Consider the following 17,144-nt stretch of genomic DNA (forward strand, 5'->3'; position numbering starts at 1 on the left):
ATTTTATAAGTATTAATATATATATAAATATTATTATATTATATATTATAATAAAAGATATAGCATCAATAGTTACGTGTAATTTAGTATATTAAAATATATGTTTATAATTATAGGTAGCAATACATAAAATATTATTAAAATTTTAACATAATTTATTCAAATCGAAATTTAAATGAAAAATATATTTTGAGTTATTTTAAATGAAAAATTTAAACTCACTTAAATAGTATGCAACTCTTTACCTCTTCTTCCAACAAATAATTCTATTTTTTGTTGAAGCTAAAGTATTGATTATTTAATTAAAATCAAAGTATTTTATATTTTTATAATTAAAATTTTCATTATTAAAAAGCAAATTGAGTAATCAACGCAAATTACAAAATCTATAATCTCATACTTAAACAAGCTTGTCTGAAAGGTGGTTGGAAAGTCTCCACAAATATTCTCCATATATATATATACGAGTACATAAGGTAGCTCTTGTCACGTAGTAACGTAAAGAAGATGAAAGTATGCAATAGCAATAATATGTCTGCATGCTTCTTCTGTAATAAAACAAGAACAAAAGTTAAACAAGTCCATGGACAAAGCATTGGAAGCAATAAACAAAAATAATATAATATAAAAAAAACCCAAGGAAGCAAAGCCTTGATCTATAGAAATGGAAAGACCTCGGGGAAGAGAGAGAGAGAGAGAGAGAGAGAGAGTATAAGAAGAAAAGGCTGCAAAGGAAAAAGGAATTTGGTTTCCTTGTTTGGAGAAAATGGCAACTGATGAAATAAAGGAAGGAAACCCTAATGTTAATTATGGAATAAAAAAAAGGGATACTGTTTATCGTGTAGAGTGTTGGAAGCAATCAAGTGTGAGAATCTTGGTGTCAGTATAATGGGGTTTTTCTCTGCTTCTTCTTTTTTTCCACAGATTTTCTTTTATAATAAATATTTTTGTTTTTTCTTTCGAAAATATAAGGAATTTTCTACCGTTTTTATATAAAAACTTTGTGAATCAATTTTGTTTTTCTTGTTACAATATTGTTGCCTCGAACAGCACAAACTCGAAAACACTGTTTTGGAGAATTATGAGAATGACGATGATGAGGTATCTGTCTCTCTCTATTTCTCTTTGCAGAGAGTCATGTGCTCTGCATTTTTTCACTTTGGTTTGCCTTTTGGAGTTATGTAATTCGTCGGTTATCTTTTACTATTATATACTAACATGTACATATTTATTAAGGTTTTCAGTATTTGGTTCCGTGGTTAAATCGGATCCATCATTGATTCATATAGTTCAATTACGAAAGAATAAAATTAATATTTACAAATTGATAATTAGAAATTCTGTGTTCTGGTTTTGTTTGTGTAAACAATATAGCGGAAGTCAAACTGCTCTACACTTGAATTGCTAAGGATTGGCAAGTGAAGTTTAGACTTTTATCGAGAGATGGTAACTGAGTCACTGACTGCTTGGCTAAGGAAATCTCGGAAAGCTTGAACCAATTGATCATCCTTGATGAATATCCGATCTATGTGCGACGTCTATTGAAAATTGATGCTTATCATGCAATGTCTGATTTAATCGACGAAAATTAGACTAGTTTTATTTTAGTTTAATTTTTTCTTCTACCAAAAACAAAATCAATGCCAACTACTCGCATGAAGTATAAACAAGGTAGAAAAACAAAAACACACACGATATGTTATACAGTTCAATTTTCTTATTTTATGGGGTCTTGTCTAAAGACATAATTTATTATCTTAATAACTCGCACAACAAAGTGATTACAATTTTTAACACTCACTTTTGTATCTAAAATCTAAATATTTCCTCCTCTAAGCTTCCTTCCCGAAAGCTTAGAGCATTAACCAAGTGACTTATTTGATTTTACACTTAATGCATGCATAAGAAATGTTCCTCAATGAACATGAATAAGTGGTCTTAGATCTGTACATTAACTATACAAGTCGCCTAAATTTATAAGGAATCGAGATTAATTAATATACTATATAAATTACAATTAATTTTTTTATATCTAATGCTTGGAATAATTATTAAAATAATTAATATGTATTATTAAAAATAAAAGACTTTCAAATCATTTTATAATATTAAAAGTATAATATGTACCAACAGTAGATTTACACTTTTATTCTTCAATCTTAATTTATTTTAATCTCTACTAATCGATGTAACTCATATTTTGTATATACCTCCTCTTTTTCAATCAAATAATTTTATTATAAATTAAAACAAAAGCTCACAAATAAAAGCACAAATCAACGAGCAAGAAATGTGGGTTTTTTCTTAAAAATAATACTAGAAAATAATTAAATATAAAAATAGCATGGGAAATAGATTAAATAGAAAAATAGAGTGTTTTTTAGTGTTTTTCTATGCAACCTGACTGGTTGATAGCATCATATTTTTTTTAAACAATTTTTTATTAGTGTCGCTTGATACAGTGATTACGCCGAAATAAAGTGTAATGAATCAAAACATTTATGGGCTTAATATAAAACGTTCCCTTTTAAATTGGTTGGTGTAAAAAAAAAGGTTAAGGGTGACACTTGATAACGTGATGGCATCAACACAGACGATAATTGCTTCGTAAACCCTTCTATTTAAATTTTAAAAAAATTAAAAAAAATCTGAAAATATTTTTAAAAAAAACTAGAAATTATGGAAAACTTTAAACTATAGAAAACATCACATCTGTTTTTCATACCATTTTAATATTATTAAAAAACCCATGAAATGTAAATACAGTAGATGACGCCACAAGGCCACAAATGCTGAAGCAAACAGTACAAAGAGAGGCAGTGATCTAGAAAAGAGCTAAAAACGAAGATTAAAGCTAAGAAAAGAACTGATCACGAGAAAGCCCTGTTTTAGCAATTCCATCTACAAAGCAGTTCAAAACATGGTTGGTATGGATGAAATCTACTTCTCCAATTTCTCCAGTAAGAGTCAATATCTTGGAAGGAAAAAAATTATACTAAAATACACTACATCACAAGTATTTTAAAATTTATACTAAAAATTTGTCTCATGTATTTAGAAAACATGTTTCAAAATAACATACACTAAATAATGAGATGTAAATAGTGAAACTAATAATAACAATATATACGAAATTAAAATTAAAAATAATTTAAGCTGTGAGTAAAAAAATTAGAATAAGTAAATACATCAAATTATGCTATACCCATAATGTGGGTGAAAAATAAAATTATATAACAAATACATTTATAAAAAATTGAATTGAATAATAAATTGAGCTTTGATTAAATTGTAAAATATGAACAGGATAAACTAAAGAGGCATGGAAACACAATGAGAAAATCACTCTCAAAATAAATAAAAGATAACTAATTTAATTAGAGATTTTATAATAAATATAGATAAATGTATTTTAAACATAATTATAGTTTAAAAGATAAGATTATGTACCATTAAAAATATATATTTTATAAATTTTCAACTTTACTATATGGAGAAAAGTTTACCTAAGCTTATTTATGGAAAACTAGATTTAAATTTTTTAATTACTATAAGTGGACTATGTAACCTAATTAGTGATGTTTCAATATTTTGACTTGGTAGTATTGTATTAGAAATTATATAATTGTTATTATTATTATTATTATCAGGTAATAATATTTATTTATTTCTTAATTTATCAAATAAAATTTTATTTAATATTAAAGTACAATAACGATGTAATCATGTTAACTCGATGGGTTCATACTAATTTTATTTTGAATAATTTCATTACTGAGTTCTAATCATACCTGTTCTTTTTAATACAATCTTTAAAATTGCCCATAGTTCTTCCCGACTCATAAACATTAATTTTTTTATAATTTATTTTCAAACATAGTTTTGAAATTTCGAAAATCGATTTTCATAAAATATATGAACTGATAAAATATTAGACACCCATTCATGATTCATGTCTGCACAAACTTGGGCCTATTAAGGTTCAAGCTTTTCATAACTCTTATGAATGCTGGCCATTGCACAAGTTCAAATATCATATGTAATACAAATAATATTTAATTTTAGAAATCCAATGAATAAAAAAAATTATGCTAAATTTTGTCATATTTATGACGTGGATAAAATATTATGTAAAAATATTTTTATCAAATTTATCTTTTAAAACAGTAGTAGGATTTTTTCTAAATAAAGGACAATATTTGAAATATCGTAATGATTGGATAGTTATCGAATTGGTCAAACTACTAGATTTTGATTCAATAAATTGAATCAGGATGATAAAATAAATACAAATAAATAATAACTATAAATCCTACCACATGCATATATGTAGAAATCATGGATTTAAAACACAAATGTATATTCAAAATAAAATACAATAAATAATGTATCATATAGTTTGAAACTAATTAATCATAATAACACATGGAATATATACGATATTAAAATAAATAAAAATTAGATTAGATAGTGAGTAAAGCGAAATTTAAACACATAAATACATCATATTAACAATACTAAATGCTCTACAATTGTTTATCATGATATTGTTTTCAACTGTGAACACTGTGACACCAACTCGTTAGGGGTTTTATTAATAATATATAGATACACAAATTTGGTGAGAGAAAACATAGTATGTTAAAAGTTAATTTTTTAAAGTTTACTCATGAATTATTAATGATGTAGTGGTAAAGAATTTGTTTATAAATTCATTAAACATGGGTTCAATCTTTAGATAGGTTAATTTTAGTTATTTTATTTAAAAATTATATTTTATATGTAAGTATAAAAAGACAAAAAGGCTATCCAAAACTTATTTGTATACTACATGTCACAATTCATATACTTATGTGTGCGATTTTCGAACAAGTTTTTGGTGTCATTGTCGAGCAGCCAATTGCTAATCTAGATGACATCAATTTAATTACTTTTCGCCTAGTTCAAAATTTTTTTAGGTGCTTTTGGCTTTTTGTATACGCAGAAGGAAATATCCATATTTGTTACTGATTGATTTAGAGATTAGGAGAACTTTACACAGACTTAAAAGATTAAACATCAATTCCGAGGTTGTATCCGAAGAGTCAACAATGGCCAAATCCAAATGGAAATAATAATGGCAACAAGTGGAATAATGCACGAGTTCCTCTTGTTGTCCCTATTACTCATATGTTTATCAAAGACTGTGCCATACTGTATGTCGAAGGGTGTAAGATCCCAAAAATTTTTACAGTAAAATATTATCTTTGATATAATAAAACAAGGAAATAAAGTGACAAAAAGGGGAAATTCTGGAGTTATGTCAACATTGGGAAGTATATTATGACATATTAGTTCAAGAAATGATTAAATCGCAAAAGTGAGAAAAGTTTTGTTGCCCAAGAGTAAATACTAAAAAATTGAGGGGTTAAAGTGTAAATATGAAAAAGTTGAAGGACCAATGGTATAAATATTTTAAGGGTGGAATGATCTAGAAACTAAGAAAAATGGATGGATTAGGACCAAATTGAAAAATGTGAAGAATTTTGAGGGACTAAATCGTAATTTTACCAAATTAAGTGATGACTCAAGGATGAAATTTTAAAAAATCATAAAGGGCAAAATGGTCAATTAGAAGAGAGAGAAATCTAGAAGATAATGATGATGTTGGAGATATTTTATATTAAATAAATAAATAAATATTAGTTTATTAGTATTTTAATTTAATTTTTAAATTTAATTTTATTATTTTATTATTTATTTAGTATATATATAAGAAAAGGAAGATGAAGAAGCATGCACCCCACCATTTTTCCATGCACCAACGTGAGAAAAAGAGAGAAAGAAAGAAAGTTTTGCTTTCTTTACAATTTGATCCTTCCACCAAAAATTCACCATTTTCATCTAGAAATCAAAAGAATTTCCATAGCCACCAAGAGAGAAAATTGATAAGGAGACTAAGGGGAGCTAGAATATCAAGTTAGATTCAAGAAATAAAGGCTGGAGGAGAGAGAAAATCAAGTTAAAGATTGAAATCAATAGAGCAAGGTAAGAACATTAAGATTTCAATATATTTTTGAGTTTGATATTATTGAAAAAGTAGGGAATTGATGTTAATGTAGGGATTTATTATATAAGGTTCTATGTTCTTGATATGTTAGTGAAGGGAAACAATAGGAATTGATAGAAAATATTGCAGAGAAAGGAAAGGAGGGTGTTATAAATTTGACTATCAACATCTTGCACTAAAAGAGTTTTGGACAGCTGCAGTAGGTTAACTTTGAAAAATCACCATAAATTTTGAAAATTGAATTAGAGAGTGAATAAGATATGAAATGAAATCTTAATGAGTCTATTTTACATAAAAGAAACATAGAAAGTAAAATAGTCATATATTTTGAGATATTTGAATTTTAGTGAGGCAGGGTTGGATTGATTTTGGAATCCCCTGTTCTAAATTTGATAAATCATTATAAATTGTAAAAATAGTAATTGTAATTTGTAATTTATATGCTTAAATTAATTAATGAGTCTAGTTTCAAGAGAAATAAACGAAACTATCATCAGAATTTTGTACTAAGAGATATTTGATTTTTAGTGAAGAGAGGTTAGAAACGGCAGGCAGTGAAACAGGGGAATCTTTAAAGAATAAACTGTACCAATTGGATAAACTAAAAATTCTGAAAATTTTATGGTAAAAATATATATGAGTCTAGTTTTAGGAAAAATTAACAGTCCATAATTTGGAGTTCTTTAGCTCCAGATGAAAATAATTTAGTGATACTGACTCGGATAGACAGCTTCGAATATACTTAAGGTGAATAATGAAACTTTAGAAAATGTTATTTCTAAGAGTGTTAAGTACATTAAGGATGTGAAATAGAGTGGAGGGGGAGGAAAAATATGTGTGAATATTCTGATAATATGAGTTTATTTTAAAATAGCTAATTTACATGTTTTAGGTTTAGCGATTAAATTGAATAAAATAAAATTTTAGGGTAATTTTTTAAAATGGCAAAATGACGAAATTTCAAGAATTGAATAGTTTTATTATCTAAATTAATAAATTTAATGAAATTATTAATTTAGATCAAGATCGCATGAAAAGTCGAGGGAAATGAAAAATTTCCAAAATGCCCCTGTATCATGGTATTTCTGCAATTTAGCCTAGTAAGTTTGTATTATTGTAATTCAAATATAATTATTATTAATTATTGTGTTTTAATTGAAATACATGGTAATTAAATGGAAATTGCTAGTGATATGATTTGAATTGTGAGCATGAGAAATTGTGAACTGAATGAAATGGAAATGAAGCATTGAATTGCATGGGTATGTATCGGGTCTCGTAGGCCCTATTTATTATGAATATACTATTTTAAGGATATATTGTGAAGAATTATAAAAGCATGTTAAAAAATTTTGAAAGTTTTAATTTAGATGAAATTTTATAACTCGGTTAAATACGTTTACAAGTGTATGTGTTCTAGTAATGCCTCATGCCCTATTCCGGCGTCGAATATGGGTAAGGGGTGCTACAAAGGGCTTCATACTAGTATTCGCTTTCCAACCATGGAAGCGACCAATTTTTAGATTAAATAGGTAGTTAATCAGATGGTTAAAGCTAATCAATTCTCTGGTTTTCCGAATGAAAATCGCAATTAACATTTGCGGAAATTCATCAAACTACGCAATACATTTAAATTTAATGGTGTTTTAGTAGAAATTGTAAAATTAAGGTTGTTTTAATTTTCTTTATCTGGACGAGCTGTAGATTGGTTAGATGGATTACCAAATGAGTTGATTACAACTTGGGATCAAGTTGTGGAAATTTTTTTGGCTAAGTTCTTCCATCCAACAAAGACAACAAAATTGTGGAATGATATTACTAGTTTCTAACAGTATGAAGAGGAAACTTTATATGAGGTATGGGAATGATTTATGGATATGCAAAAGAAGTGTCCTCACCACCAAGTGCTAGACTGGTTGTTGATCTAGACTTTGTACATTGGTTTGCGAGAGTCCATTAAAGGTAATCTAGATGTAGCAACTAATTGGGAATTATTGAGTAAGTCGCTTGAAGAAGATACCAAGATAATTCAAGACATGGTAGAAATTAATCTATAATGGATTTCGAGCAGAACTGGTGCAAGCTAACAAAAATTGATTGAAGTATTAGAAGTTGATGCGATGACTACCCTTGTTGCTAAAATGATTGCTTTGAGATGAGATGTGAATGAGAAAATCCGGGTTAGCAGGAAGTAACTAGTTTATGCTACTTTTGATTAGTGTGGGGATAATAATAATTCTTGGTGGTGCACAACTGAATCAAAACTGGTTGGATATGTTAGAAATTCAAAAAGACGGCAAAATAACCTACTTGCCAACACATATAATCTGGGAATACCCTCTTGTACCATGAAATGACACCTCTTTCAATTGAGCATTAAATTAGTCTCCTCGCACCACTTAAGAACCTGTTTCAAATTAAATAAACATCATCAAAAAAAATTCCAAAAATAGAAAAATCATCCATAAATACCTCAACACCACTTTCCACAATGTCTGAGAAAATTGCCATCATGCATCTTTGAAAGGTGGTTAGCGTATTGCACAACCTAAAAAGCATCCATTTAAATACGAAAGTGCCAAATAGACAAGTGGATATCTTTTTTCTCTGATTCACAAGTTCAATGGAAATTTGATTATAACTTGAATAGCCATCCAGAAAACAATAGAATTCTTTTCCTACCAACCAATCTAAATTTTGCTCAATAAACAGTAATAGAAAAAAACCTTCTTTGTAGCCTAATTTAATTTTTGATATTCCATACAAACTCTCTAACCCATCACTTTTTAAGTAGGTACAAGCTCCTTATTCTCATTAGCTACTATAATCATACCACTTTTCTTAGGAACAATTTGAATATGATTGAGCTATAAACTATCAGAATTGGGTAAATAATACCTACATCAAGCCACTTGTTTATCTCATTCTTGACCACTTCCTTTATTATCAGATTGAGTTGAATTTCGTGTTTAACAGTGGGTTTGTGATTCTCCTTTAATCTATTTTTGTGCATGCAAAAAGCTGAATTGATTCCTCAAATGTCTAAAATCAACCATCCAATTTCCCTCTTAAATTCTCCAAGAACTTATAGTAGTTGTTCTTCTTGCTCATCAATAAGCAAGGTGGATTTATGACTGATAACTTTTGATTGTCACCCATAAACACATACTCACTACACCAGAATAGGCTTTTAGCGGCACTTTTAGTGGCGTTTGGACAAAAAACGCTGGTAAAAATCGAGCATTAGGGGCGCTTTACGAAAATTGCCGCTAAAGATCAAGAATTAGCGGCATTTTCTATAAAACGCTGCTAAAAATAGACATTAACGGTGTTTTTAGTAAAAACGCGCAAAAAACCTAAGACCGATTCTGACCTTTCGAGTGCTTTAACGGTGTTTTCTATGGGCTTTAGCGGCATTTATGAAAAAGCGTCGGTAATGCTCGGGGTTTTAGCAGCGTTTATGAAAAAGTGTCGCTAATGCTCTGGGTTTTAACGGCGTTTATGAAAAAACGCCGCTAATGCTCGGGGATTTAGCGGCGTTTTTAAAAAAGCGCTGCTAATGTTCCAGGATTTAGCGGCATTTATAGAAAAGCGCCGCTCGGGGTTGTAGCGGCGTTTATGAAAAAGCGCCGCTAATGCTCAGGGCTTTAGCGGCGTTTTTAAAAAAGCGCCGCTAATGCTCGGGCTTTAGCGGCGTTTTTGGAGAAGCGCCGCAAAAAAACATTTTATCTTAATTGGTTTATTATTTATATTAATTAAATAAAATTCAATTTATTTCTAAATTGAATATTTAAAATCTTCAGAAAAAATAATGACACGTAGAAATAATTTGAAGTAAAACCCATGGAAAATTTAAAATACTATTATTTAAAATCATTTTAAGTTTTTGGGTACATGATTATTGATTGTTTTTAATTTATATATTAAAAATTTCTTATATAATCGTAAAAGAGATAGTATTAATTTTAAAATATTGAATTAATTATCACTATTGTTTAGGGTTTTTAGTTTAGGGTATATGATTATTAATTTAAGATTTAATGCCAGTTTAGGAGTTACTATTTTAAGGTTAATTAAATTTAGAGAGTATATATATGGATTTAGGGATTATGGTTTAAAGGTTGAGATTTAATTTTTAGGGGTTAGGGGTTAGATATTAGGGGTTAAGAGTTAGGGATTTAAGTTTTAGGGATTCAGCGGTCAAGTTAGGGTTTTGGGTTTAGATTAATTAGTTTTTTTAATTTATATTTTAAATATGTTCTTATATAATTGTAAAAGAGATCATAATAATAAATTTGTTTAGGGTTATTTGTTTAAGGTATATGATTAATTTAAGATTTAAAGCAGGTTTAGGAGTTACTATTTTAAGGTTTAGGGAGTAAATATGGATTTAGGGATTATGGATTAAGGGTTGGAATTTAAGGTTTAAGGGTTAGGGGTTAGAGGTTAAGAATATGATTTAGGGTTTAGGTATTCAGGGGTCGGGTTAGGATTTTAGGTTTAGATTAATTAGTTTTTTAAATTTATATTTTAAATCTGTTCTTATATAATTGTAAAAGTTATAATAATAAATATTGAAATTATGAGTATAGTTTAAATTATTTAAGAGATATGTAATAGATAGACTTTATGTATTGAATGGTTAACTTAGGGTTTAAGGTTAATTAAGGGTTTAGTACTTGAGATTTGTTGGAAGATATGAATTTTAGTTATGGGAAGATGAGCCAACTGCCAAACACACAAAGAAATAGAAGATCAAATGATGAAGCTGATGATGACTCTGATGAAAAGGATGGTTGTAACACCCCTTACCCGTATCCGTTGTCGGAATAGGGCATGAGGCATTACCGGAGTTTACTGAACATTTTCAATAATTTTGAGTCATTTATTATTCATATTCTGAAAATAATCATAACGTCTCTCTATTGGACCTCGAAGCCCAAAACATTCATTAGGAACCTACTAGGATTAAATTGGAATCATAGGAAATTTTTCGCATAATCCTAAATATATATATTTTAAAATTTTTTTTATTTCTGAATTAGGTGCAGGATTCATACGGGCGTATCACATAACAAATCTTTTCATAAGAAACTGCATAACTGAAACATTTCCACTCTTTCATAAGCTCAGTTATATTTTTGTCTAAGCACTTATCGTTCCAATGCACCTTATAATTAAACATATTACCATTCAACAGTAATTTGGCACTTGCCTAAACTTCAAGCAACAACATTGGGTAGGGTACTTTAATATTGACAAACTTATTTTTCTCTCCATGTCTCACTTAAATTTATTACTCGTCTTAATACACTTAATTTTCCTTGTATCAACGTATCAAAGATAGTCTCATATTTACATGTCATGATACATATCATTTTCTTGTTGTTTCTTCTTAAATATAATTCATTATGACAATATTTCATGTACCATAATTTTTTTATAAGTTCAATGTATATTTATTCGAAGAGCAGTTCATAATCTTGAATATGCATAATTATCAGGCAAGTTTCACATACATGTATTTTTCCATGTCATATTTCAGTATATCAAATAATTGTCATTTCTATGTATTTCAAGTTTAATTTCATGATTTTAAGTACTTACCATTTTCTATTTTTATCCTGTTGAATTTCTAGGAAATTCGATGGATTTTCAGAGGTACACTTTTAGTGTACAAATTCGGGTCCGTCAATTCATATTCATATGCGCACATTTCCATTTCAGAGAGCACACTCCCGCGAGCCTCATCCTTACAGCGGGATTACTAGTTCAGGCTAAATCCCCTGTAATATAAACTCATAGAGTATTGTCGGGATTACCAATCCAGGCTAAATCCCCTGCAATGACAATTACTCTAATGAGCTTGGATCGAATTACTAGTCGAGCTAAATTGGACCCTAATTGAATACCGTCTCGGCTAAATCCATTTTCCACATATTCTTCGGGAGGGCTATATCAGGATAGGATCACCCGTCTGGGCTAGATCCTTTTTACCGTCAATTTCTTTTCAGAGATCTATCGAATTTTCCTTCCATTCAACCGGGATTTCTTCCCCTTTTTATCAAATATATCAATGTTTCATCAATTATCATACAACAAACATTCAAATCATATTCACATCAATAACATACATTTCAAGCATTTAAGAATATAATTCAAGTTACACGAACTTACCTCGTTACTTGTTCGTGTTTACAATTTTACTAATTCGATGTCTTGTCTTTTCCACGTTCAAGTCTCGTATTTGAGTCATTCAGATCTTTATAAATAAATTTGATCATTATTTTCATTCATTTCATATTCTAATACATTCAATTAATGCTCTAGGCAAGATTACCATTTTCTCCCTAAGCTTTTAATTAATGACGATTTTAATCCTTAGGCTCAGAAAAATAAATTCTTGTAATTTTAATCCTTGTTTTAAGCCTAATTATTCCCATACATATTGATAACACCCATGAATTCTATAAAATATCGAAATTTTCATAATTTCAACACTTTTCAATTTAATACCTAAAACATGTTTTCACCCAATCTTGTTCTAATTTCATTCAATTTTGTAATTTAAATAAATAAACAATCCATTTCATGCAATTGATCATTTTTACATTTTACAAAATTACCCATAAAGTTTTACTTTTATTCAATTTAGTCCTGAGCGTAAAAAGTGCAAATTATCCATGCTAGCTGAATATTCATATATATATATATATATATATATATATATATTATTCCTCCTCCTCCTCTCCATTCCACATCCTTAATTTATATAACATACTTATAAGTAACATTATCTATGATTTCACTATTTACTTGTAAATTTATTCAAAGCTGTCCATTTGTGTCATAGTCACTAAATTATTTTTATCTTGAGCTACAGAACTTCAAATTAGGATCCACTAATTTTACCTAAAACTAGACTCACATATATTCTTATCATAAAATTTTGAATTTTGGTTTAGCCAATAAGTCTGAGATTCAAATGATGTTACCATTTGTTTATATTGAAAATAGACTCATTCAGGATTTTAAATATATAAATTTAAGTCTCTAATTATTTTTATTCAATTTTTTATGATTTTCCAAATTGAACAGGGGAACCCGAAATCATTCGACCTTGTCTCACAAAATTTATTATATCTCATAATTTATAATTCCATTACTTACACTGTTTCTTCTTTGAGAAACTAGACTCAATAAGCTTTAATTCAATATTTTTTCATCCTCTAATTAAATTTCTATGATTTTGGTAAATTTTCAAAGTCAGACTACTACTGTTGTCTCAAAACTGCTTTTAACGTAAATGTTGATAACTAAATTTATAACACTTTCCTTTCCTTTCTCTTCAATATTTTCCATCACTTTCACTTATTTCCTTTTACTAGCATAACAAGAATATAGAACCTTATATAAAGAAACTCTACATTAACATTAATTTCCTACTTTTCAATAATATCAAACTCAAAAATATATTGAAATCTTAATGTTCTTACCTTGTGCTATTGATTTCAATCTTTAACTTGATTTTATCTCTCCTCAACTTCTATTTCTTGAATCTAACTTGATATTCTAGCTCTCCATTGTCTCCTTATTATTTTTCTCTCTTGGAAGCTATGGAAATTCTTTTGATTTCTAAGTGAAAATGGTGGATTTTTGGTAAAAAGGACCAAATTGTAAAGAAAAGAAAACTTTCTTTCTTTCTTCTTCTTCTCACGTTGGTGCATGGGAAAGATGGTGGGTTGGTGGTTTTTCATCTTTCTTTCCACATATATATACTAAATAATAAAATGATAAAATATCATTAAAAAATCAAATTAAAATATTAATAAACTAATATTTATTTATTTATTAATCTAAAATATCTCCAACATCATCTTATCATCTAGATTTCTCTCTCTTCTAATTGACCATTTTGCCCTTTATAATCTTTTAAAATTTCATCCTTGAGTCATCACTTAATAAGGTAAATTTTGATTTAGTCCCTCAAAATTCTTCACCTTTTTCAATTTGGTCCTAATCCATTCATTTTTCTTAGTTTCTAGATCATTCCACTCTTAAAATATTTCCACTATTGGTCCTTCAACTTTAACCCGTCAAATTTTGAGTATTTACCCTTGGGCAACATAACTTTTCTCACTTTTGCGATTTAATCCTTTCTTGCATTAATATGTCATAATATAGTTTCCAATGTTGTCATAACTCAAAATTATCCTTTTTATCACTTTATTTCCTTATTTTACTATATCAGGGATATTATCTTGCTATAGTAATTTTCGGGCTATTACATTTCTCCCCCCTTAAAATAAATTTCGTCCTCGAAATTTTCTTATTTTCTTTTGATCATGAACTTCATTATTTCTATATTCTTTCAATTATCTTTTCTATCCATTCTTATTACAATTTATTTTTAATTCAATATTTGGACAATTTATTTATTAATTCAATAAATAATTCAATTTATTTATTAATCTAAAATATCTCCAACATCATCATTATCTTTTAGATTTCTCTCTCTTCTAATTGACCATTTTGCCCTTTATGATATTTTAAAATTCCATCATTGAGTCATCACTTAATTTGGTAAAATTATGATTTAGTCCTCAAAATTTTTCACCTTTTTCAATTTGGTCCTAATCTATCCATTTTTTTAGTTTCTAGATCATTCCACTCTTAAAATATTTATACTATTTGTCCTTCAACTTTTCATATTTACACTTTAACCCCTCAATTTTTGAGTATTTACACTTGGGCAACATAACTTTTCTCACTTTTACGATTTAATCCTTTCTTGCATTAATATGTCATAATATACTTCCCAATGTTGTCATAACTCAAAATTACCCTTTTTATCACTTTATTTCCTTATTTTACTATATCAGGGATATTATCTTGCTGTAGTAATTTTCGGGGTATTACAAAGATCCTAATGAGGCGAACTTGTGGAAAAAAAGAAGTATTTTTTTAAGTTGCCTTATTAGGAGCATTATCTTTTACGACACAATCTTGATGTCATGCACATTGAGAAAAATGTTTGCGAGAATATTATCGGTACAATTTTGAATGTCGATGGAAAATCAAAAGACAATCTTCAGAGTCGACTTGATTTAGTCCACATGGGAAGGTTCCAGATGCGTATGCATCAAATATATCTCGATGTGTTAATATTAAAGATTGAAGACTATATTCCTTAAAATCACATGACTATTACATCTTGATGCAAGATTTACTGTCAGTTGCTCTACGATGTTGTATGTCCAAAAAAGTGACATCTTGTATTATTGAACTATCCAATTTAATGAAAGCCATCTGTGGAAAAGTTTTGGATGTTCAAGAACTTGAGAAAGTACAAGATCGAGCCGCTTTGACTTTATGCAACTTGGAGAAAATCTTCCCACCTTCCTTCTTCACAATTATGGTGCACTTGCTAATCCATCTCCCGCATGAAGCAATACTTGGTGGACCCGTTTTCTATCGATAGATGTATCCCATAAAAAGGTGTTAATTTATTTGTAAAATTTTCCTTCATTCATCTATATGCCTTTAGTTACAATTTTGATAATGTTGTACATCGTGTTTAGGTTCCTATCCAAATTGAAGTCTTACTGCCGCAACAAGCGTTATCCAGAAGGATCGATTGCTGAAGGCTACTTGGCAGAGGAATGTATGACTTTCTGTTCAAGATATTTGGAAGATGTTGAAACAAGGTTGAGCAGACCAAGTAGAAATGCTGGACTTACTGATAACTCGCCGATACTTATTTGTTTCAAGGTTTTGGAGAACCATTCGGCAATATTGAAATTGTAGAATTAGATGATTTATCGTGGGTACAAGCACATCGATATGTTCTGTTTCACCACAATTCAATGGAACCATTACGGAAGTAATTTCTAGAAATTTGATAAATATTCATCAATTATAATTTGTTTATCTTCTAACAAAGTGAACCTTTTTTTAACATAGTGAGTACAAACAAATATTGAGATCTCGTTCGCGCTCTCGAAGATTACAACATCAAGAGATCAATAAGTTGTTTACAGAATCTTTTCATGAATGGTTAAGCCAAACAGTATGCAATTGAAGCTTTCATTGACAGATAATAATGTTTTCTCATAACATTTAGAATTATTCAGTTTACTTTCCATTCAATAGGTTTGGAGTGGGAAGAACGTCAATGACGAAGTTAAATGGCTTTCCCAAGGTCCGAGTAGAATGGTTAAAAGATATAGTGCCTTCCTCATCAACGGATTCAGATTTCATACAAAATATCGCGAGAGATTGAGGAGAACTCAAAATTGTGGAATAGTTGTTAATTCCTCAATTACAAGTTATGTTAGTGCTAGGGACAATAATCCTATTGAGGGAAATGTGGAGTATTTCGGACTTCTTACCGACATAATTGACTTGGATTACTACGGCAAATGGAAAGTTGTCTTATTTCGAGGTGATTGGGCTGATGTTAATACTGCTCGTGGAATTAAGCAAGATCAATTTGGTTTTACAATGGTGAACTTCTCTCGATTGATTCACACAGGACAACAATTGATAGATGAGTCGTATGTATTTTCTTTTCAAGTCAAACAAGTCTTTTACTCAAAAGATCCAACTGATGAGGGTTGGTACGTTGTACTCCGTAACATCCCTAGAGACTTGTTTGACATGGGCAATGGAAGTAGAGATAACATCGACGAGAGATCAGAAACTTTGTCCTTTCCAGAACAAAACTTAAACGAAAATATCCCTAGTACTAGTACACAATTTCAATGGGTTCGCCAGGACACGAATGAAGATATTTATGAATTATGATGTAATAAGATTTTATGATTTTTTAATTATATATAATATCATAATTCAAATATTTCTCTTATTAAATATTTCAACTATTTTCTAGAAGCACCGCAAATACTTTTAGCGGCACTAAAAAGCTAAGTTAAAGGCCTAAAAGAACGCCGCCAAAAACCTGTTTTGGTATAGTGACTTCAAATGGGAGGTTAACTGCTTGAGCTTAAGCTCCAAAACAAGTGGTTCTTCAATAAACAATTTCATGTCCTTCATTAGTCCTAATTGTAATCCCAATGATTAGAACTAGCTACAG

At 29.1% G+C, this 17,144-nt stretch overlaps 1 non-coding gene across 1 annotated transcript; it reads right to left on the reverse strand.

The window, feature by feature from the left end:
- Positions 1 to 7,848: 7,848 nt before the first annotated feature.
- Positions 7,849 to 7,955, reverse strand: LOC128034420 (small nucleolar RNA R71). Its single transcript, XR_008190545.1, has one exon. It is a non-coding gene; the product is annotated as a small nucleolar RNA R71 (small nucleolar RNA).
- Between the last annotated feature and the right edge of the window lie 9,189 nt (positions 7,956 to 17,144).

The sequence above is a fragment of the Gossypium raimondii genome, chromosome 10 (assembly GCF_025698545.1).
Source record: "Gossypium raimondii isolate GPD5lz chromosome 10, ASM2569854v1, whole genome shotgun sequence".
Lineage (NCBI taxonomy): Eukaryota > Viridiplantae > Streptophyta > Magnoliopsida > Malvales > Malvaceae > Gossypium > Gossypium raimondii.